We start from the raw sequence: 23,484 nt of genomic DNA, 5'->3' as shown, positions 1-23,484 counted from the left end.
AGGTGAGTTAACCACAAGATAGTTCCCAAGTAACAGCTATTATCCTTACTCATTTGTCCATTTTTAAAGCTCCCTTTGTTTCTTTACCTTTGCTGTGCTTAATTAAAGTGACACTTCTTTTTCATGTTTTATTATTATTTTTTTGTTGTTGTTGTTTGTTTTCCCAGTAGGTAAGATCCATTAGCCATTTAGTCCAACAGAAAAAGAGCAACTATGAAAATAAATCCTGTCAGGGAAAACATCAATATTTAAATACTTCATTTTCACACCATTAAAAATGTTGTTTTAGCCCATGAAACTCTGAATATCTAGATCCTCTAATGATAAGCACATCACTCATAGATCTGGCATTATTTAATTTACCTGAGCAAATAAGACAGTTTTCAGGCTCCTTTCCTTTCATCTGAAAGAAATAGTTCAAATATTTGTGGTTACATATGCATTAACACCCTGATGTTAAGGTGATAAAATTCTCAGATTTTTCTAAACTTATACTGTGTTTTTATTATATATAAGATCTTAACAGAGACAGCATTTGCTTTAATCAGTGACAAAATGTCACTCAGACTCCTAGGTTGACTCATTTTAAAACTTACTTTAGAAATGTGTTACAGTGTTATGCATTAAATTACAGATTTAGATGATATTCTTTATGGTTTCTCTGAATTGCAAGAAATAGGTATGATAAAATGTTATGCATTTCAGTATATTCTGCTTCAGGTTGTCAGTTGATCATTAATAGTAAAGTTGGGTTTTTTTCTTTATATGTGATATTCAGATTAATTTTGAAGTTGATCATTTAATGGTAAACTTGTTTTTTTTCTTTTATATGTGATATTCAGATTAATTCTGAAGCTGACATTTTTTCACCTCATGGAATACATTCACTGCTTCAGCTTACCATAAATTGTTTTATCTCTTCATACTCGCCTTTAAAAAAAAATCTTTAAATTTATAACTACTGTCCTGAAATATCTCAGGAAACTTAATCCATTTTGACATATAAAAATATACTAAAACTTTACTCAGGGGAATCATTTCTCTGCCACATCTCTAAAAGTATGAATTTTCAAACTCGGAGACATGTAGAAAGGTAGACAAAGGTATTATTTTTATTGTTTGGCTTCTATTTTTAATTAAATTATTATTCATTCTAAAATAAATTTTAGAATTTAGTCATTCTAAAATAAATTTTAAAATGTAATCAATAGACAATAAATTTTAGAATTTAGTCATTCTAAAATAAATTTAGTCATTCTAAAATAAATTTTAAAATGTAATCAATAGACAATAAAATCATCTTTCAAAAATTGTTAATTGTAAAAAAAAATTTCAAAAAGAACCATATAAATATGTGTAGTCTGCAAAGCCTGCCTTCTATACTAGCTAGCACAGTTGCTGGAACATAGGAGCTACTTCATATATGCCTGCTGAATGATTTATTTTATTTTGTATACTATCCAAGATGCTTAGTTGTTTAGAGGAATATTTTATAAGATGATTTTAAATTCAAGGACTCATAAGAGCATAAACTTCGGAGAACTCTATAGGCCAGTCTCAAATAAATAGATTTGACTCCAATGTCATGCTATTTTTGAGTCATGGGGGTATCTGCCATGCAAAGAGCAGCCAGAGGAGGATGAATAAATAGTATGTGTAAGGGACTTGGAAAACCTTAAATGGGAAAGAGAGAGATGTATTATATATGTTTAGTGTGGAAACGAGAACGGTAGGAAGAACATCCTATCTTTAAATATTTGAATAATGACTAAGATATCCTTTCTCCAGCAAAAAGTTCCACAGTAGAATAAAGAAAACACATACTTGTTACAACATAATGAAATAAGCTCTAGTGGAGTCCTCTGAGTTAGAGAAAAGGTCAGTGACTGCTCTGCTTGGAGGGGTTGGTGAGAGTTGATCAGGGAGATTCCCCAAAGAGGCTATCTTTGAGCATAGTTTCAAAGGTGAGTAGGTGTAGAATGATTCATATCATGACACAGCCCACCTCTGAAGAAAGCTCTGGGATAAAATCAAGAGTATTTCTCTTTAATGGCAAACTATCATGTTTGGACAAGAGAGTTATTTCTGTCACTTGATCTACATTGCTCACTTCTGAGCTGTGGCATAATGTAGCATGCAATGGCTAAAATGTATGAAGTATTTTTTAAACTGTTGACTTACAAGTGAATTATTGGACAATGTTTTTCTTTTTTTTGGTTTAGCCATAATTCAGCTGATTCTATTTATGATTATCTATTCTTGGTGATAATTTTTTTTAAGGAAGGTGAGCAATTCTGTGAGATTTTAAAAAGTGTTTATAATAGGTGGCTAAGCATTCTTATATTTTTATTAGAAAAAGAATTAAACTTCATATTTCTAAGCAATATTTTCACCTAGATAACTTTTTCTTTGTTTTATTTTATTTTTAAGATTGCAAACAAAAGATCTCCAAAGAATTCACTACTTTCTTCCATATCAAATTGACAAGCTTCATTTGTTTGGAATTTTATTGTGTTAAGTACTTAGCTATTCAGTTTTTTTAAGATCCTGAAAATAATTTTTAAAAATTAGCAGAAATTGGTTACTAAGTGAAACTGTGGATTATGCTTCTCTGAAGATATTTAAAAATACAATATCTATCTGGGCAAGTTGAGAGATGATCTGCCTGATTCTAGAAATGAGTTAGTTGACCATTAATTCACTCATTCATTCATTCATTCATCCAGGAATTACTTTTTGAGTGGCTATTACTTACAAAACACTGGAAGGTCTCATTATTTACAAAATGTTATAAACATGCATACAAAAAAAGGAGCTAGTTCTTTCAGCATTTATATTTCAAGTCACCTCAGAAAGCAGTGCAATTTAGGAGAAAGCGTACAGCTTTAGAGTTAGCCTGGTTTAGGTTTGAATCTGGGCTCTGCTACACAGTAGCTGTATAATTTTGACGTTACTCAATGTCCTGATTTTGAATATCAAACAAGATAAAACCTATAAATACCTATAACAATGTCTAAAATGAGTAGCCATTCAATAGCCAGCATTACAGCCATGCAAACAGGCACAATTAATTTAAAAGATTAGCTTATTTGCTATTTTGGAAGCATTATGAAATGTTGACCAATAAATAATAATGATTGTTTATAATTATTCAGATTTAAACAGTTTGAGTAAAAATTCATAAATGTTTACACCTTAAAAAGGCAGTTCTGGGTGTGACCAAAGTAGACTGCTTTGGACATTAGGGAAAAAATTGTTAATAGTGTTAAATACCATTAAATTTGTACATTTTAAAAATTTTATGTAAAAAAAATAGTTCTTTATTTTCCACTTATGTGGATGAGAAAAAAGAAATACAAGTAAGTTTAATAGATTCTTGTTATTTTCTTTAGTAATTTCTATAACTTATGAAACCTCATCATTAAACTTTATAATTCTTTTTCCTATGTGTTAAGAGTTCACTTCTCTATATTTCTCAGGTATTCAGTTTCAGATATTTTGTGCATTATTTTCTGCCTTTCACCTTTTACCTTTCATAACATTTGTGTGGAAATAACATTTATAAAGTATTATTGTGCTGTAGTCATATATGTCCTTTTCCTTCTGTGTTGATAATTGAGCTATGACAAGAAAATAATTATTAGACCAATATTCTTTTGTCTGACAAGAGGCTATAGAATCAAACTAGGGTTTAAAGTGGTCTAAAAAAATCTTGGATCACGTGGGTCCTGGTCATTTCAAAACTATAGAATCTAGTGTAATAAATTGGAAACATTTGATTATGGAAAATAAATCTGGGTTTACTCTAAAACTGACTTGGCCTTATTCTTGGGTCCTAACATATTCTTGGACTCTCCTTCAGAGAAACCAATTCTTTAAATGTGTATTCCTAGACCTAATATCATAATCTTTGTACTGAAGGATTGTCTACATTTATTAGGATTTCCAGAGACCTCTCCTGATAGAGGAATATCCTGGAGTCCATGAACCACTCTCAGTGGTTTTGTTGGGCAGTTGTAGGGCATTTCAGCTTTGCACTTTCCATTGGTAACATCTGCTTTTCTCATATGTTTCAGTTATATGGAAAAGATTTCTAGAGGATGTCAAATGCCCTTATTCCTTTCCTGGATATTTTTTAAAGTATATTTTCAAACTTCCCCACTAATTAAATTCTTCCTTTTCCTTTTCCTGTTTAAAAAATTCATTGTATTATACAAAATGGAAGCCTTGATTTCAGGGAAATGGGCTACATTATCATTTACTCCTTGAGCTGTCAAAATAGGAAGTGATTCCACGAAATAAGAAAAGAAATATGCATGAAATCTGTACTCTTTTAGAAAATACAGTCAGCCAAGTTCAGTGTGAGGTAGAGTTTGAAGGCTGTGAAGAGGTAGGAAAGAGACCAGAACATAATAGCCTATTATTTATATGTAGATACTTGATCTCTGCCTATCAATTTTTAAAATTATGATTCATTTACAATTGAAATATATTGAAAACCTTCTAAAAATCAGGCCTGATCTTCCCATATTTGCTGCCTCGCTTGTTAACCACTGTTCTGAATGGATTTCCATAATTATCCAACTTTAGGACGTTCGCTATATGTTTCTCTAAATAGAAACTGGTCATAATGGTGTCTCCTTACAATCTGTATCAGCCATTTTAAAGCAAGATTAGCCTTTAAATTGCCATTCTAAATTATAAAAATTTCAGGATCTGAATATTAACTTTTCTCACATTTGAATGAATGTTCTTTATAAAGAAATCATCAAACTACTAAGTTTTTGCACAATGAAGGAAACCATAACAAAACAAAAAGACAACTTTATGAATGGAAGAAGATATATGCAAATAATATATGTGATAAGGGGTTAATATCCAAAATATTTAAAGAACTCATATAACTCAACATCAAAAAAATAAACATCCATTAAAAAGTGGGCAGAGGACCTGAATAGACATTTCTCCAAAGAAGACATATGGATGGCTAATAGACATAAGATATTCAATATCACTAATCATTAGAAAAATGCAAATCAAAACCACAATTGGATGTCACCTCATACCTGTCAGAATGGCTATTATCAAAAAGTCAATAAATAACAGTGTTGTCAAGGATATGGAACAAAGGGAACCCTTGGGCACTGTTGGTGGGATTGGTGCTGCCACTACAGAAAACACTATGAAGGTTCCACAAAAAATTAAAAATAGAACTACCATATGACCCAGCAATCCTATTCCTGGGTATTTATCTGAAGAAAATAAAAAGATATATGCATTCTTACATTTATTGCAGCATTATTTATAATAGCCAAGATATGGAAGCAACCTAGTTGTCCAAAGATAGCTGAATGATAAAGAAGAGCGGTGTATATATAATAGAATATTACTCAGTCATAAAAAAGAATGAAATTTTGCCATTTGTGACAACATAGATGGACCTAGAAGGTATTATGCTAGGTGAAATAAGTCAGACAAATACCATATAATTTCACTTATATGTGAAATTTATAAAACAAAATAAATGAACAAACAAAACAGAAACAGACATAGCTACAAAAAACAAACTGATGGTTGCCAGAGGGGAGGAAGGTTAGGGAATGGATGAAAAAGGTAAAGGGGAACAAGAGGTACAAACTTTTAGTAATCAAATAAATAAGTCATGAGATGTAATTTATAACATAGGGAAAACAGTCAAAAATATTTTAATAACTTTGCATGGTGATAGATGGTTACTAGACTTATTGTTGTGATCATATTGTAAGGTATATAAATGTTGAATTACTAAGTCGTACACCTGAAACTAATGTATGTCAATTATAATTTTAAAAAAGAAAGAAGGATCAACCAAATGTCAATCAGTATATGTCTAATGGGTAACATGCTTAAACTTATTTTTAAGAAACAGAACTGACATGATGTCAATTTAATAACAGATTCCATTTCAGCCTTAACCATCACATGAGGAATTGGTAAAAGCCAAGTTTAGTTCATTTTGATATATGGTACATCTACCATATCTTATATTTAAAATGCAACTTTTGTTTAGGAAACTAGCTGAGTCTTCAAAGAGTTATCATTCAGTTATTCATAGTAATAGAAATGATTTTCAGGGCCTCCATCTTCTGATATGGTTTATTAGTTTTTATAAATTATATATAATATATGGATGCTAGTATAGGTCAAAAAATAAAATGAATAAATAAAAAAGCAGTAATTCTCCACCCTTCTTGAAATAGCCAATCATAATTTGATGTGTATCATACCAAACGGCTTTCTATGCTCTTAAAGACATGTATTTATTATTTTATATAATCAGTTATGTGTGTTTGTGGTGTGTGTATGTGTATTATATCATTTATTTCCTTTTGAGTTTTTTTTTTTTTTTACAAAAATGGGTGTCATAGACATTCTATAAGGACAATACAAGCAGATGTAACTTACTTTTTTAATAGCTGCATGATATTCCATATTGTAGACATACCAACTTCCTTCTGATGATAATCAGCCTATCTCTAGATTATTGTTACTACAACCAATGCACAGTAGAGTATTTTGAGGCTAATGCTTTAAAATTCAAAGATATATGTACACACATATGTATGTATGTGTATGTATGCATATATGTGTCTACATACATACATAAAACATGTAGTATATAACTAAAAATGTCTGAGTGTCATAAAAGGATAAGATCCTGTCTCAGAAAAAAATTTATGCGAAGAGCTTTTTAAAAGATTATTTTTTCTGCAAGACTGATCTTCTCACAGTTTTATTTCCACTTTCTTGATGACCATATTTGCTTAAATTTTATTAAAAATCTTTCTGAAATCATAAACTTAAGATGCTTATTCCTTATCAACCATTATTTATCAAAGAATAATGTTAGAAAACATTTCCAGGAGCTGGTTCCTAAAAAAGTCATGTTGAGAATGGCTTAATATTTTCTAACAATCTATTTGAAATTAATTTTTAAAATTTTAATGATTTATTTCACTAATTTTATAGATATGGAAGTTATATTAATGCTACTAGTACAGGGGAGAAAAAAAACCTGAAGAGAAACTGAATTTTCATGAATAAAAATGTAGAACACCAAGTAGTTCAGTAGACTTTTGCCTAGAATTTTCAAATTTTAAGTGGGTTTTCATATTTTATTTCACTATATGACATGTATTCAAGTTGGATGAATGTGACAGATGCTACACTTATATTTACTACAAAATTACCCAGTGGCAATTTATAATTCAACAGTCTTCATTATACAGTAATCTCCCTCTTATCCATGATTTTGCTTTCTAGGGTTTCAGTTACCATAGTCAACTGCAGTCCAGAAATATTAAATAAAAAATTCCAGAAAGAAACAATAAATTTTGAACTGCATGCCATTCTTAGTAGTATGAAAAGGTCTTGTGCCTTACCACCTGATGTGAATCATCTCTTTACCAGCCTTGCTGTATATGCTATCCACAGCTTAGTTACTTACTAGCTGTCTTATCGTATCAACTATTGAGGTATTACAGTGCTTGTATTCAAGTAATCCTTATTTTACTTAATGATGGCCCCAAAATGCAAGCACAGTGATGCTGGCAATTCAAATATGCCAAAGAGAAGCCATAAAATGCTTTCTTTAAGTGAAAGGTGAAATTCTCGACTTCATAGGCATTTTACCACTTAACCCCATCACAAGTAGAAGACAGGTGACTATAGTACAATTAAATATTTTGAGAGAGAGCAATCACATTCACATAACTTTTATTATAGTATACTGTTATAATTGTTCTATTTTATTATTATTCTTGTTAATCTCTTACTGTGCCTAATTTATATATTAAACTGTATCATAGCTATGTAAGTTTAGGAAAAAAAACATAATATACATAGGGTTCAGGACTATCTGTCATTTCAGGCATTCACTGGGGTGTCTTGGTACTTATCCCCCATGGATAAAGGGAGAACTAATGTATTAGTAATTTTTTATTATTTGTATGAATTAGCTTATGCTTCTCTTCCTAAGTATTATGGCTTCTCTATGATTGTGGCTTAGCCTATGGCTACCCTTTGTTTTTAATTGGTAATTTGGTAATTCAATACAAAATTAAGCTGTTGGTCCTGATCTTTCATGGATTGCTTCAGTGCCTGTAAATAATGTTCTTTTCCCTTTTTCTTTTTCTAATTATATCAATTCAAAGCACTTAGGCTTAAATTAAATTAAGGGAGACATTTGAATTGATATAAATAGACTAAACATTTATGTGTACAAATTGGCTAACTATGCTTCAAACATTCATTTATTTTTGTATTTCACCTAGAATATGCAAACAGATTTAGCAGTAATGATTCCAAATGTTTTTAAAAGTTGGATTATATTGGAGCAGTGTCCGGTTAATCTGAAGGAGAAAATGCAACTGTTATTGATTGGCATGTGTCTACTTTGAAAATAACCAATTTATTTAACAAAAATGAATATTTTTGTCAATAACATCCAGTTTTATTATTGTAAATATCCCTTAAAAATAATTGTTTTCTTGAAAAATGAAGAAACAAAGATCATAAAATATGAGAATTTTATCAGTGGTTAAAACTGTATAGCAAGCATAATTTGGATTTAGACTAAAGTTTTACTTTGATATATATTTTTTTGAACAAAATGATCTCTCTTAAACTTGACAGGGGGGAGGAGTAGGATGTGTAGCTTTATAGAGCAAAAATATTAGCAAATCACTTTCAATATTAGAAAAACTCAATATACAACATAAAATTTGAAAAATCTAGTCATTAAAGGCTATAGATGGGTTTCTACAAGCCTCATACTCAATTCTCTACAGTATGAAAGCAATAATATTAAATTTCTTAACTATAGTTTAACTTCTGCTACTTGCTTACATTATTTTTTTAAAGTGATTTTTCAATGTATTGCTGTTTATAATCATCCAAAAAACATTTGTGAACATTTGTTATGTGCTAAATGCTATGTGCTTGCAACACTCAAGCTAGATTTGCTTTTTGCTAGGAGACAGTGAATGAAAAATTTCAATTCAAGATTAATCAAAGCTCAGCAAAATATTTCCAATTTCTTGATTTATAAAGTATCATTTTTCTACCTTTCTAGTAATCAGTGCCTATCCTGTTTAAATCATGTAATCTATTTGACCTGCAGTTTCATCATGTAAACATTTTGGAACACTTACAGTCTAAATGGCAGGCTGAGCTGATGCTGAAAAACACACTCCTTCATTACAGATACATAGAATTACAGAAAAACTATTAAAATTTTATAACTATATGAAATTACATGGTAGAGTTTCAGAAGAAGAAACTTAAATCTCCAGTTGCTGGAAACCAACCAGTAACAAGCAAGGTAGGTGGGAGTTGGAACTGTATGGCCCACAGGGTAAATTTTTAGAGGTTGAGATTTTAATGGCAACAGAACAGCAGGATTCAAGATTGCAGACTATGTACAGGAGAGACTAGCCCTCAGCTTTTTGCATAAAACTAGGAGCTTTTTGCATAAAACTAGTAGTTCCACTGGAAACATGCTTCCTTCTTATGCTAGAAAAGGGTGTAGATCATAGTCACTCATCCTACACTGTGTAGGGAAATACTGTCAAAAAGCCTTGAACTTTCATGATCCTGTGGAAACTCTGAGCCAAGAAACTAACATGAAATCTAATCTGAAACCAGTGAATATTATATCCCTCAACAGAGCCAATACCAAAACTGTCTCAAAGAAAATGTCTCCTTAATAACAGGCACATGCAGTACTCCTATAAAAGACAATTAGATGACCACAGCAACTTGTTCTTCCATTTGTGAATAAGAAACTACTATGAGACTTGCCTTCTTGACAAAAAAAGCCTTAATCTTTATCTTACACACAGAAGTTAAGTCAAAATGGATTATAGACTTAAATGCAAAAGCTAAAGCTACAAATCTTTTAGAAGAAAACAGGAGAAAATCATTGTGACCTTGTGTTAGGCAAAGATTCTTAGGATACAAAAAGCATGACCTATAAGAGAAAAGAATCAATAAATTAGACTTCATCAAAATCAAAAAACTTTTACTCTTTCAAAGACACCTTTAAGAAAATGGGAGAAAATATTTCAAAACATGTACCTATCAAAACACTTGTGTCCAGACATATATAAAGCCTACAACTCAACAGTAAGAAACAATTCAACTGAAATATGTGCAAAAGTTTTGACAAGAATTCTCAAAAGATAAAATATAAATAACCAATAAGCACATAAATAGGTACTGCATATTACTGGTCATCAGAGAAATGCCGATTAAAACCACAGTGAGATTCCACTACATTCTTATCAGAATATTAAAATTAAAAAGACTGAAAAAGTCAAGTCTGGGCTGAGGAGTGATGGAGTAGCACAACTGAAAACCTTCATGTATTGCTGGTGGGAAAATAAAATGGCACAATCACTGTGGAGGACAGTTTATCAAGCTCTTACAAAGTTAAAAAAGATGTTTGTTACATTACCCAGAAACTTCACTCCTAGATGTTTATTCAAGAGAAATAAAAATATACATATCCACAGGGATACACACACAAATATTCATAGAAGATAAAAAGCAAAGCAACAACAAACTAAATATCTATCAACTGGTGAATGGGTAAACAAAATGTGTTACCTCCATGCATTGGAATATTACAGTCATGAAAGGAATAAACTATTGATACACATTAAAACATAAATAATTCTCAAAAGTATTATGCTATATAAAAGAAGCCAGAACCAAAAAAGTACATACTGTATGGTTCTACTCATCTGAAATTCTAGAAAAAGATAGCTAGTTTATAGTGACATAAAACGTATTAGGAGTTTCATATGGTTGAGGGTGGAATAAATGACTGCAAGGGGTTAAAAGGGACTTTTTTGTATACTTGAAAATATTCTATATATTAAATGTGTGGTACTTTTTACTGTATCTAAATTATACTTCAATAGTGCTGATTATGAAAATCTTAATGTTTTTACCACAGAAGACAAGCTCATAGAAGAAGGTTACAAAGAACACAAAGAGAATGTCGTAAAATCAAACGCCATAAAAAATAGTCAGTAGATGCAGGTGTAGGATAAGTCACATCTACCCCGAAATAAAATTAGGGATTTGGATTGAGTATATGTTATACTGATGTGGTTAAATTTGCCAAATCTTTTGTCAGCTTTATTAGAGCAAATAAGTGTATTTCAAGGCCTTTTAGAATTGATAGTCTCTTGAAAAATAAATCTGCTTATGATATAAACTATATCATAATGTTTGAAGCATTATTAGTTATGCTTCAAACATAACTAATAATGTTTATATGCCATCTATGCATACTGGCAAGGCAGGTATATGACCACTTAATGAACAAATACTAATGAGGAATAGTTTATGTGTAAAATACTCTGATCAGTAGTTCAGAATTCTAAAAAAAATTATATGGCATTTGTTCTCAAGCAGTCTTCAAGCTTAGTTAAAAAGACCAGACTAAAAATGAATGATACCAAAGATACATTTAACATGCAGAATACATGAGATGCATAAGTGACTATAGAATTGTAGAAGTTCAGAAAAAGGGAGAGATCACCAGATTACTGTTTCTCAGAGTGTGGACCATGTTTCCTGGTTGTTTACTGGATCACTTTAGTTGTTACACAAATGAACTTCAAACCAAGAAAGTCATTCCTTTGTGCGATTCTATTCCTCTCACAATGATGTCAGGAGAAAGTCTAAATTTGGTGCTATCACATCTTTACTGCATCTCTAGTATTTACTAATCTCCTCTCTCTCTCTCTCCACCCCTACCTTTCCCCGCCTCCCCCGCCCCGACCCCATCCGCCCCACTACTCCCAAAGAGAAAGCAGAATCAAGATCAGCACCTTAGATAGGAAATAGCATCTAGCAAAAATTTTTAAAAATTATTTATTTTGCATTTTTTCTCTTTATAGTTACCTTTTATTCATGATCAATAATTGTTTTCCATTTACTAAATTTGTATCTTATGTGTAAAACTTTTAATATTTTCTCCTTCTCCTTTCTTTATATTTTTCTGAAAATCTGAGAACACAACCCAAAGCAGAATTAGATAACAACAAAAACAAAACCAAAATTCCTGCTTCAGCAACTTTTTTTAAAAGGTAGACACTATTTGCAAGATTTAAAATCTTAAACTTTAGCATTCTCTAAGCCTTTTGACATCATTATTATAAAAATGAAGCAAAATGGAATATACTCATATATAACAGATAATCCTTCAACAAAACAAAAACTGTTCCAGCTTCTGCTTTAAAAATACTGACTATACTGATTTATGTCTGACTCATTGCTGATACTTGGAATTTAGGAAGTTACACTCCTGTGAAATAGTAGGAAAAAGTCAGTTTTTATCCTTAGGGGATTATGGTCACAGTAGGTTTAACCGTCCTAAAATTCAGGTTTTTCTATTAAAGTTATCCAAAGAGTAAGAAAAAGAATTGACTGGAACAAGTATAGTTAATAAGTAATATTAAAAGCCACAGGTAACTAAAAACTTTGCTACCTATTGAGAATAGATTACTTTTGTAGTGACTTTAAATTTTTAATATAACAGAAGCTCATTATAATATTTCACTTTTTTTTTGGAGAAACTAGATTTTTAAGCCTAGTATACTCTCAGATACTTAATGATACCAAATAAATATCTTTGGTTAAAAAAGTGAGATTTTTTTTTTTCAAAAGTTGATAAAAAGGATTAGGAAAATCAGCTCTACTCAAAAAATAGCTTTACATTTGTTTCCAAATTTATGGCTGCCTAAAAGGAATTTAGATAGAGAACCTGCTCCAGGAAAGGACATCTCATCACAGATAACTGTAATTTAATATGAACTAGGTGTGATAGAGAGGAAGAAACCTAGCAAGGCCCCTTTGGTAAAAGTCCTCTATGTGTCCCATTGTTAAAGATGACCCAGGAAACACTTATTTACCAAATATTTGCTTTTCTATCTCCACGTGAATTGCTACCTTTACGTTTGGTTTCAGAGCACATATCCCCTTTGGTCCTTAGCTCAAGATGGCAGGTAAGCCTCAACTACCCAATGTATCCTTGGACTCATATTCTGATGAAATTCCTGTATGTACATACATATTAAATGTGTTTGCTTTCTTTTGTTAATCTCTCATGTTAGATCATTAGTCTAGCCAGAAGGATTTAGAAAAGTAGTAGGAAAATTTTAGTCCTCAATGTTATCAATATGTTGCCATGTGTAACACTGTACTTATAGTCAGGGGATAAGAGTGGATATTATACATTATTGATTAGGTAGAAGAAAACCATGCTGTTACTCACAGTACCATTTCTAACGTTTCAGACTTACAGGGGTCACTAGGACAGCTTTTCCCTTCTCCACTGGATTTTGGTAACAACTGAATTAATTTATCACATATGAACTAAACCATTTCAAGCAGAATTGATTGATATTACATAAGATGTTGGAAGATAATGTTAATAACAAAACTTGTGAAAAGCAAATAATATAATAATAGAATTTGAATATGTTTATTCACTTTTTTTGGGTAATTTTCTTAGAAGAAAAAATTCTCTCAAGACAAGATTAAAAACTATTTGAAATAAGTTTTAGTTCGTTTTTGATGAGATTGATTTTCCTTTTTTACCAAAGGCCTTCTTTCATTAGTTTAAGCTTTCTGTACCTTTTTTTTCTCCCACATGCCAGATGGGTCTCAGCTAAAAGATCATGTATTCAATTAAGCATTCTACTATCCAAGAAACTTTTCTTTGAAGAGTTAAGGAGTTTGGTCACCACATTTTTACAAAATAAAATTATTTTAAATTAAAATAATTTTAAAAATATTTTTACATAATATATAAAATTAATGTATTTATTTAAATTCAAATAAAATGATAATTTGTTCTTCAAACTTCTTACCACATTTCTTTCACATTCTTTAGATGATTTTGTCATGCCTATGAACAGTTATCGCTAGTGTGTGTATAGGTGTGATATAGTAATCTTCAGTGAGTGAGGAAGAATAACGTGAGGAGGAACTCATAAAAGTTAGGAAATCCCTTTTCAATTTCCAATTGGGAGCAACTTCAGAGGAAACATCTTTAAACGGTCAAATGACAGAGCTGGGTAGGGAACAAGTAAAAATGTCTACAAATAAGGATTTTTGAAATAAAAATGGTAAATTGTGCTTTATCTTTCTTGGAAGCATACAAAATTGTTTTCTTCTCTGAATATGAGAACGAACATTATATACCCTTGTAGGTTTATTTCTAGCTTGTCTGTTAATTTCAGTATAGTTTAAAATCATTACTGAATCTGGAAATGTAAAGAATGAAAAAATAAACGTAATTAACATTAAACATATTTTTCTAAATAGATATAATATTTGAACAAAAATATAATTATATTTTAAAGCACATTTAGAAGTATCTTATTATCTTTGTATATCAAATTGAAACCAATACTTCCAAAAAAACGAGTTCATGCTTTTGACCATTAGGTTTTCAGTTTTCCTAGTTTTGTTTTTCAGTGACATACATTTAGGTTTAAAAGAAAGATTCTTTTATGTGAAGATAAGTAAAATTATTGTAACATTTATACACATAAAAATATTTAGTGAACAAAAAATTATTTATTTACATAAAACCCAGTTAGTAAATATTTATGAATTTTAATATATATTTACTGTTGTTTTTAATGTTACATTGTAATAAAAATATTTTTGCTAGTCTATATTATGAAATGTAAATGTTTAATTGTATAAATCCTGAAATTCATTTTAAAATTAAACACAGGGGGGCACTGTTTACTAAGAAATAGTTAAAGTATGGTGTCCTCACATGGATTAGAGTCCTTTATAAACTACTGTATTTTTTTTTCTGTCAAATTGGTCATCTATTGCAACTGTTGAAAATGAATACTGGATTCTTAAGGGTGGAAATGGTAAATGTTTTTTTCTTCCTATAAATTGTTTTATGTATACCTTTTATAAGTATTGAAAAACTTAGAAAATGTTGAATTTGATTTTCTGATTTATACTTTTTGTAAATGCTTACTTACAGATGAAAAACATCAAGAGAAAGTGAATAATAAATATTACCTAATCGTTAGAATTTTCACCAATGTGTATTTACAATATAAATAACAGTAGTTGGTTGAATAATGGCGGGGGTGGGGGAGAGGGGGCGGGCGTTAAAATGAGAAGTTAAAGCATTTAACCATGAATATAGTGGATTTATAGCCACAGGTCGTAGAACCTCCTTCCTCTTTTCTTTATTGTCACATCCCTTTTCCTTGTCAGAGTCCATCATTAAATATCTATCCTGTTTATAATGAGTGCAGTTATTGAGACCTTAAAATATATACATATTTGGAGACATTTTCTTTATTTTTTCACTTTGCTTTGTGTAGGATAGCCTAGTCATTCATCTATCTGGCACAAAACTTTGAGAAAGTTGCTACTGGATTTTATGGTCTTGTGATCCATAAGATAATGAATAGTTGTCTTTTACATTTGTATCATTTATGCATTTAATTAACCCATAAAACCAGTTATGGGGAGCTAGATACATATTAAGTCTATAAAAAGGGAATTCCTGCAAATAATATGAAATAATTCCAGTGTCAAGGATTTAAGCCCAGTTTCCTGGTGGCTAGTACACACACCCAAACAGGTCAGGGATTTTCAAATGTTGGGTTTGCTGATGTGTTCAAACACCTACTGGGTGTCTGATGTGAAGTAGGTTCTCAGTACACATTTTCAATGAATTGAAAAAATAAATCTTTAAACTTCTAGCATAAGTAAGCAAATTCAAAAGCTTTTTGTTGTTGTTAAATGTAGGGAAAGATGGCATGACACTGAAATAAGAGCTAGAAAAATGAATTAAAAAAATTTACTTTAAAAGTTATATTTCCAATTTCTGGGTCTTCAACAAACAGAAAATGAAATAAAATAAAGTTTGTTATAAAAAATTTTAAAACATGTAGTGTAGAAGTTAGCTGGAATTGAAATTCAATGACCTTTGTTATAAAGTAGAGATATAGTGACTATATCCTTTATAATGTAGAGGTATAGTGATCATATCCTTTACAAGGAGAACAGCATTATCTGGAATATATATATATATACACACACATATATATATATATGTATCTTTGTGGAAAAAAATATATATCTGTTTTTCCATAAAGAGATAAAGAACAATACAAGGTCATGGGTAGGCATGAAGAGCCAGTGAATTTTGAACATTAATATTAATATGACCTGATCTGTGCCTCCTGGTTAGAACTTGAGAATTTTGGTCCTGACCTGTGTGAACAAAAAAAGGACCACATACGAAACCTGACAAGCTCAAGGGAAATCTGCATGGTAGGACTTACAAACTTGCCGACCGAAAATAATCACACGGTTTGGTCTGAACATAAAAATTCCTAACTAAACAGGTTATGGTAGGTAGTCACGTCCTAAGCTTGCAACTTCCTTGACAAAGATCAATCTTTATGCATCTAGGATAACATACTTTTGAAATGTCAGAGTAATTTTTCTTCCATACCGCTTTAAGGTACAACCACTGGCACCAGACAGAGCAGGAGACCACAGAACACCTCATTGTTATCTTGTTGCCCTCATAACATCTCTATGTGCTGTAAGTAGTAAGAATGAACTATTCTGTACCCACCAAGGGAAAAGTATGCGTTTCTCCATTTTGCTTTTGATCCAGCCCTAGAGATTTCCCTACTTCGCTTTCTCCCATCCCCTAAATCTATCACCAATGGATTTCATGTAACCCTCCTTATGTCATCTCCTTTGATTCCAATGTACGAAATAAGCCAAAAAAACTGCTGTTCTCCAGAGGAGCATTTTCTCAATCTGTTGAGATTTTGCTTTCAGGCATGTCCTCAAAATTTTGGCTTAAATAAACTCTTATAAAACTTTTCTATAGGATGTATGTTATTTTGTTAAAACTTGAATATCATTGCAATTATGCCAGTGATAAATGCTGGGATGATGTTTGGGGGTTAATTAATGGAAATGTATTGATTTAATTAACTTTGATCATTTGCCTTCAATCCTTTATTCTGTTTTGGTTGTTATTTTGGTAGCTTCCTGTTTGCTATTTGCTTTCACTATTTTTTTCCTTTAATGATAAAAATCCTTTCAATAATGAACCCCATCTCTTAGACATATGGAAGCTTTTTGCAAGCGACTGGAGACAACAAATTACTGTTCTGCAGTCTCTGGTCTAATAGTAGCAAGCAGGAAGGAGACACACACTTCATCCTACTTTCTTGTCCTATCCATGTTTCTTTCCTCTTCTTTGGTCTCCTTGACTTCCTGCTCTCTTTTACCAGCTCAAGCTGCCTCTCACATTGTTCTTCTTTCTTGGTTCAAAAAGATTGCCCCCAGGGCAGCCTCATTTAAAGGTATTTACATGGTAATAAAGAGTAGTTCCTAAAACAGAAGGAATAAAATTCTTGTGTGAGGCAGTGAGGCTTACTGCTGAAGAGCACAGACTCCAGAGAAGACTTTCTGAACTGAAAATCCAACTCAGAACCTGCTACCTGTATGATGTCAAGCATAATTACACACCTCATTGTTCCTCAGTCTCCTCATGTATAAAATAGTATCTATCTGATAAGAAGACTGAATAAATGAATTGTACAAGTGTAACCCTGCAAATCTTCACTTCTTAAAAAGACTTTTTCTCTTTATTTTCTCTTTGATCCAGACTGGCCTTAGGCTCACTTGCTTCTTTTCTTTCCTTATCCTTCTGCATACTGCACGATCACTTCCTGAATCACTAAGTCTTTAGGTTAGCATCAAACAGACTTAGGAACAAAGCCTCACGTCTGTTGACCACAGAAACAGAGTTTTCGGTCAAACTAAAGATAACATCTTGCAACTCCACACCCATGAAGGCAGAACAACCCTACCAGCATCCCCTGGAAATCTGACAGAACAATGCCACGACTGACTTCAGGACCTGATGCAATGATCAACTGCCTCCTACCTTAGCCCCAACCAATCATGAGAGTCCACAACCCCAACTCCCTCAGCTACTAATGCGTTTTCCCCTATATAACCTATCCCCTAGAGGCCATCGAGGAGCCAGGTCTTTGAGAGCTAGCTCACCTGTGTCTCGGCGCTTGACACCATTTCCTTAAATAAACCTCTACTTTCTTTGCTGCAAACTCTTGTCTGTGTCTTTTTTGGCTTTGATGTGTACAGGCAAAAGGAACCCCTTGAGTTGGGTTATACAAGTAAAGTTTTTATCAGAGTGCCTGGCACATAACAAGTGCTACTTGATTGCTAGCTGTATTAGGGGCAAGATTTTAGACAACTGTGTGTGGGAGAGGAAGGCGTTGAGGAGGCCTTGGGTGGTCCTAACATTTATTACATTATACCACTATTAAGTTGTATACCTGCTTTACCTGAGAATAAAGTCTCTTGCAACTGTGACCTGGGTTGGGTTATCATTTGCTCTTTCTGGATTTGAAGGACTTTAAAAAGCAACAAATTTTGAGCAAAAAAACTTCCCTTAAAACCAAGAAATAGATGCTCTAAAAGCATCTGATGTTTTTATTATACTGAAGCATTTCCCAATATAAAGACATTAATCATATATCACTCCTCAAAATTTGTTTTCTTTTTAATAAGTGGTCACAAAGTTTGCTACAGATAAGTGTATACTCATAATGTGTTTTTGATATTTATGCACAATGCTACAACTCTTCTAATACCAATATTGGATATAAAATGTAAATTTTTTTCTTTGTGGGAAAAATTAATGCTTTATTGTATTATTTTTATTTGCATCTTATTTAAGTTTTAGAAAATAAGACTATTCTCAGTTGACATTAACTTGGCCTTCCTACAAAACACATTATTAAAGCAATTTACATGGATATTAATATTAATTTACAGCACTATGAAGGAAATGTTATATGAACTTGCTTATCATTTAGAGTTGCTAAATCTGTGACTATTCGATGCTTTTTTCAATAGTAAGGGAACCAGGAAACAAGATGTGGGTGAAATTAGAGCAAGAACATTAATTCGTCTATATCTTGGTGACAAACTAGAAGCACAGAATCTGTGTCCTAATCCATAATCAATCTCCTTGTGAAGACTAGTTACAAGTTACAAAATTTGTGGAGGCACAGCGCAAAATAAAAATGAGGCTTCTTGTTAAAAAATTAAGAATTTCAAGATGGCAACATCTCAGCATTAAACCAAGCATAGGTCAAACATCCATGAAGCTGGCCCTTGTTGTTGCATTGTGCCCAGGGAGTATGATAGGCTTTTAATTGCTCTTCCTTGCTTTTTCCTTTCAAAGGTGAAAAACATAATCTACAAATATAATTGGGAATTTTTTGAAATGAATATTATATCAGCGGTCTCCAACCTTTTTGGCACTAGGGACCAGTGCTCCTATGAGAATCTAATGTCTGATGATCTGAGGTGGAGCTGAGGCAGTGATGCTAGCTCTGGGGAATGGCTACAAATATAGATGAAGCTTTGCTAGCTTGCTGCTCATCTCCTGCTATGTGTCCCAGTTCCTAACAGGCCATGGACTGGCACTGGTCTATGGCCTGGGGCTTAGGGATCCCTGTATTATATGATGGCCAATTGCCAAGTTCTTGGTAGATACTGAAAGCTTATTCTGTAATTGCTTCCTTTGCAGTTTTAAACAATGTTCTTAATACTAAATGAATACTATTTGTTTATATTTTGGCAGAGTATGACAGCACCCCCAAATATTAAGTGTCTACCATTCAAAAGAACTTTGGAAAACTAGGAGTTTATCATTTCGTTAATTAAATCACTCATCTCTCTTAATCAGTAAAATCTTATAGACTATTTATTCTTTCATGCAAAACATAAGCACTATGGTGAATATTCTAGATCACCAAAATGGCCTTTTCTGCTTCATAACAGCTTTGGCAATTCATACCAGTTTAGTCTGTGTTTTCTATGTCCTACACCAGGCTGTTAGTCACACACAGAGAAGCACTTAAGAAACTTGGAATTGAGATGATTTTGGAATTCTCTCAGTACCCCTTCCTCCCTGCACCCTCCAAGGAAATATACTTTATTCCTTCTCTGCAAAGTACAGAGTATGCTATATTCAGTTTTTCTGTCTAGATAGTCCCCTATTCAAGTAGTAACACACTGAGCTCATGAACTTTGGAATCATGTCATTAATGCTGACGGAATTGTTGAGACAGAAATATGTTAAAGACGGCAGTAAGTTGCATTTTCAGAATTATTGGCATAAATGAAAGCTTTTGTTCCATAGCTTCTCTTTTCTCTTTTTTTTCTTATCTTATTCAGGTAATTTCATGTGCAATGGGAAGATGTAGGCTTTTTTTGTATTTTATAACAGTTATATCTGTTACTTAATAGTAAGCCCTCTATGAATTGGAGGTTATGAACTTAAATAAACATATTACAATTTTGACTTATAAATAATGATTTTAAAGGTTAAACACCTCAGTTAGATAGCATGTATTCTGGATACACCAGATGGGTTGATTCTGTGCCAATACCTGAGTCATTTTTAGGTGGGTACCTATGAATATGCATTAAGATATCCAGATAGCTAGTATAATACTTAGTCCATAGTTGATGGGAGTCAATAAATCAAATTGTAATGGGATACAAGTTTGAAAATTAGAGTTCAGTAAATATAAATCACTAGAAAGCTGAACATAATTTTTTCTTTTCAGCCAGTTTAGAGAATGATTATGAAATAATAAACATATATAAGTTTATCCAAATCTAGTCTCTTCATTTGAATGAGTTAGAATAGTTTGCTTTGTGATCTAGTGCAGAACCAACAAACTTCATAACTAGTAACCAGCACAACAGATTCTTTTCATTAAATTATTCGTTAACATCTGTGATCATTAAAAATTGGAAAATTAAACTTAGAAATTTTAATTGGGACCACATGTAAAGTATATATGGGTTTTTGATTAATAGAGAGGAGCAGGGAAATTGAGGTATGTATAACACAAATTAAAATGATAGTACAGTTATTAGGCTAATATGTAGCAAAGCATTTTATAATAAATACTAGTTTGAGAAACTGGTTAATGTTGAGTTTAAAGTAAGAATAGAAAACAATTGAAATCTGAAAATAATACCACATTGTATCTGGATCATAGTGACCACAATAAATGTTGGTTGATTCTTTTTCTTTTCTTTTCTTTTCTTTCAGCATTATATTTTAAATGTTTATTGATTCTAATAGGAGACATGGGAATTTCTGATGTTTGGGTTTACGTTTTAGGATTTAATCATCAAATCATTTCTCTTCCCTGCTATATATTCCCACACCTACACAAATGTCCCCTTTTCTGCTTTGAATCCATGAAATTCTAAATTCAATAATTCTGCATATGAGTTTTTACTGTATGCATTACAGGAGTTGAAGTGTAATTGAGTTTCTATTCTTATCATTAGCTGACAAAGTAACTAAGAAATCAAGACCTGAAGGAACTCAGGTTGTTAGAAAGAAAATTTCTGTGACCCTAATCAGAGCACATTACTTACTGTTCACATCATTTTCTTAAATGATCATAATATAGCGAATTTCTAAACTTGTTAAACAGTAAACATGAAACATTAAAAACAAGCATTTGAATATTAGTAAAATCTCTGAGTCTAACATTTGTTCCTAGAAAGTTATCATTTTTTACCAGACATATAAACGGCCAGCAGGTAGATGAAAAGATGTTCAACATCATAAATCATCAGGGAAATGCAAGTCAAAATCACAATGAGATCACCTCACACCTTTAATAATAGGATGACTATTATTTTAAAAAGGTGAGAAGAAAAGGGTTTCCTGTACACTGTTGGTTGGAATGTAAGTTGGTACAGCCACTATGGAAACCAGTATGAATGTTCCTCAAAAAATTAAAAATAGAACTACCATATGATCCAGCAATCTCACTTCTGGGTATAAACCCAAAATAATTGAAATAAAAATCTCAAACATATATTTATACTCTGTTATTACAGCATTATTTATAATAGCCAAAACATAGAAACAATCTAAATATCCATAGACAGATGAATGAGGAAAGAATATGTGATATATACATATAATTAACTATTATTCAGCCTTCAAAAAGAAGGAAATCCTGTCATTTGGAACAACGTGGGTGAACATTCATGGATAAACATGAATCCTGTCATTGGAGGAATGACGTTAAGTGAAAGAAACCAGACATAGAAGAATAAATACTACCTGATCTCACTTATATTAAGAATTTAAAATAGTCAATATTATAGAAGCAGAGAGTAGAATACTAGTTACTAAGGAATGGAAGGGGTGGGGAACTGGGGAGCTATTGGTCAAAGGACACGGAGTTTCAGTTATGCAAGATGAGTAAGTACTAGCGATCTACTGTACAGGATATGAGTATAGTTAATACTATAGTGTATAGTTAAAATTTTGTTAAGAGGGCAGCTCCTATGTTAACTGTGAGCACAGAAAGAAAAAATAGGAGGGAGGAAAATTTTAGAAGCTAAGTTTATGGCACTGCTTATGATGATGTAAATACTTACCTTCAAACTTATCAAAATGTACACATTAAATATGGCCAGCTTGTTGTATATAAATCATATCTCAATTAAATATTTTAAAACCGCTGACTTAAAAACTAACACAGAAGTAAAAGTTCTTTTCAAATTGCCAACTACAGACTCTATGGATTAAGTAACACTCTCTATTTTCCCTGTAAAACATACTAACACTCAAGGCAAGCAAAATGAGAGTAAGTAGATGGCTACTCTTTTGTCTGTTCATATTTTCTGCTAGCTTTAGTTGTGTGTGAAATCATACACTAGTTGCATTTGCTTTTATAATTATGTATTTTAAATAATATATGAATAAAAATGCATATACACAAAGCTATTGTTTCTATGAGAATTTGAATACTTTGAAAACAAGCAATACAAATTGGCTGAAAAACTGCTGTTGATTTAAGCATGGGAAAGACAACTAACTGTAAAAGACAGGAAATGTATAAAAATCTAGAATTTAACACTCCAATTATATATATACATCTTTTCATTTTAAAGAAATGGGAAAAGGTATGGTGTATTATGGGTGTGAAAAATATAAGAAAAATGTTGCAGAATTAAAACCAGTAGGCACATATCTAAGCAAAGGTGTGGCCCTACCAAAAGAATAGCAAAGGAATGTACATTTGCATATTCTAGTTATTGTCTAAATTTCAGTAGCTATCAAATAAAAGTAAAGGAAAATCTACATATTATCATTTCCTTTATTTAAAATTACTTCTTGCTTCTTCACTGTACTATAACTTCTCTCCCACTGAGCCACTTGTAGTGAAGACTACTGGTTGCCCATCCAGTCTGCATGTTTCTGTTCTTACTAATAGAATCTTAATTTTATCTGTGGTAGCATGTACCCTACTACAGTCTCCAGTGTCTCTCACAATT

General features: G+C 31.8%; 1 protein-coding gene across 1 annotated transcript in view; it reads right to left on the bottom strand.

The window, feature by feature from the left end:
- The window catches only part of LOC111731501, a 404,500-nt gene that overhangs the window by 137,477 nt on the left and 243,539 nt on the right, over positions 1-23,484 (bottom strand). The window lies entirely within an intron of this gene.

This window comes from Pteropus vampyrus, unplaced genomic scaffold (assembly GCF_000151845.1).
Source record: "Pteropus vampyrus isolate Shadow unplaced genomic scaffold, Pvam_2.0 Scaffold11, whole genome shotgun sequence".
Classification (NCBI taxonomy): domain Eukaryota; kingdom Metazoa; phylum Chordata; class Mammalia; order Chiroptera; family Pteropodidae; genus Pteropus; species Pteropus vampyrus.
The sequence above is the reverse complement of the archived record's forward strand: the minus strand, read 5'-3'. Positions and strand labels throughout refer to the sequence as shown.